This window comes from Otolemur garnettii, unplaced genomic scaffold, assembly GCF_000181295.1.
Source record: "Otolemur garnettii isolate 467f Iridium unplaced genomic scaffold, OtoGar3 scaffold00179, whole genome shotgun sequence".
NCBI classification, from domain to species: Eukaryota; Metazoa; Chordata; class Mammalia; order Primates; family Galagidae; genus Otolemur; species Otolemur garnettii.
The window spans coordinates 1,896,975-1,899,124 of NW_003852574.1; the positions used below are offsets into that span (position 1 = coordinate 1,896,975).

Consider the following 2,150-nt stretch of genomic DNA (forward strand, 5'->3'; position numbering starts at 1 on the left):
GACAGCTTGAGGCTCTGTCTCAAAAAAAAAAAAAAAAAGCAAGATTCTTTGCTTACACAGTGCCATTTTCCTTTCTCTCTAATTTCTCTTACTCTCAAAAATCCACTTTCCACAAAACAGGATCCAAGTTTACTATGAAGTCACCCATTCACTTGGCCAAACTGATAATTAGGTTTAAAAGGCAAGAATCTTATCCTTTGACAAAGACTCAGTTTCCCCAACAATTTAAACAACCAAATTATTATTACAAATGAGAGACATTTTATGAAATATAACATTGATACAGGATTTTCTCACTCAGGGCTAGACAGGGAACCCCCATTTTTCAGGCTCAGGTGAGCTCAGACATCAGACTCCCATCTCCAGGCACAAACATGTTGCAGGCCATACCCTCTGAGCCCTAGCAAGGTCATGAACAAAGCAGCCCCAAACGTTTTGGATGGCTCCACCCTGACTAGGGAGCACACACCCTAATCCCTTCCACAGACAAAAACCTCAGCAAAGACCTAATAACCTTGCCCAAGGTGAGGGGCTGCATTCATTCATTTGCTAGAACACTCATTCAGTTTGTAAAGGTATTTTTCCATACATCTACCCAGTCTTGGCCAAAATATCTCTCAGGGCCAATTATTTACCCCTAGACAAAGGACTCATGCAGGAAACCTCGGACCTAGGCCTCCTCCCACCTTCCAGAGGCTGTTCACCTTGGAGACCTGCTACAGACATGGATACAGCCCTGCCCGACACAAGATTTACGATTTACACTCTCTCCCCCAGATTTTCAAGGACCATCCAGAGTTTACCAGACTGCCCTAACCGCAGCACTTTCCATGGCACAGCCCCTCTGCCAATAGCTCTGGTACTCTCCACTCTCTCTGCATGCCCCTCAGTCCAACAAAATCCTATTTTATCACTGATCTGTGGCCCACAGACTCAATTCTCAAATTCCTGAGACCAAAGACTCACTGAAGAAAGTCCAGTAACAAAACTACAACATCCTTTCTAATGTCTTTTCATTTTCCCCCAAGTCCCACATGGCCATGTGGCCCCCACCAAAGATAGAAAGCAGGAAATCCGAAACTTACAATTTCTCTCAGAATAGCCAGGGGACAAAGTTGGAGTGGGAAAGAAGGGGACACTCACATATTCGTTTCACCCTGTGAATGGTGGGGGTTTCAACCCCACCTATTATTATCTGTCTCAGTCAATCTCTAAGCACTCACATGCACACAATTCCAACCCATTTCTTTTTCTTTTTTTTAGAGAAAAGAGTCTCACTTTATCACCCCCAGTAGAGTGCTGTGGCATCAGCTCACAGCAACTTCCAACTCCTGGGCTTAGGTGATTCTCCCGCCTCAGCCTCCCAAGTACCTGGGACTACAGGCACCCGCCACAATGCCTGGCTATTTTTTTGTTGTTGTTGCAGTTTGGCCAGGGCTGGGTTTGAACCCGCCATACTTGGTATATGGGGCTAGTGCCCTACCCACTGAGGCACAGGCGCTGCCCCATCCAACCCATTTTTTAACCTAGGCAGCCTCAATTTCCCACTCAAGCTGCCACTTAGCCATAGGAGGCAAATCAACACTTCCTTAGGCCCTGTGAAGGGAGGCCCAACTCCACCCTCGGAGTTCTCTCAGTCATACCACATCCACACACCCTCACACACCTCTCAACAGACCTACTGGCAATCTAATCCCCAAGGAGTTGATCAGGTTCCTTCTTCCACTAACTGTAGTGCTGCGGTTTTCAACCTATGGGTAACTGTATTAAAGGGCTACAGCATTAGGAAGGTTGAGAACCACTGCTGTAGTGGGATCCCCAGATCAATCATACCTTACCTTAGATGTCTCCCTGTGTAGGTACCTGTTCCTGCATGCAAGTTCCTCCAGGTGTTTGACTCCTTGAAGATCCCCCGACAGGGTCCTTTCTCAGACCAGTCGAGGCATCCACACAGGGAGGCCAAACTGCCTCCCTGGCGCACTCAGTGGTTCACATCACCCAGGCCGATAGGGGTCCCCACGTGGGTGTCCAGAGGATTGGCAGCAACTACCATATGTGTGTTCTCTGCCAGGGTGATCTCACTTCCTAGTCAGGGAACCAAAAATGTTGCAGGAAGATGAGGCCCAATGGAGAGAAAGAGCACCCTACAC

At 47.6% G+C, this 2,150-nt stretch overlaps 1 long non-coding RNA gene across 2 annotated transcripts in view; it reads right to left on the reverse strand.

Annotated features, from left to right (window-relative positions):
* The window catches only part of LOC111728687, a 14,924-nt gene extending 14,174 nt beyond the window's left edge, over positions 1 to 750 (reverse strand). Inside the window, exons 1-2 of one of the 2 annotated variants that reach the window (XR_002775909.1) lie at positions 687 to 750; positions 468 to 470 (exon numbers count right to left, since the gene is read on the reverse strand). This is a non-coding gene — a long non-coding RNA (uncharacterized LOC111728687). The remainder of the gene's footprint in view (positions 1 to 467; positions 471 to 686) is intronic. The other variant, XR_002775910.1, reaches the window with a different exon arrangement.
* Positions 751 to 2,150: the final 1,400 nt, after the last annotated feature.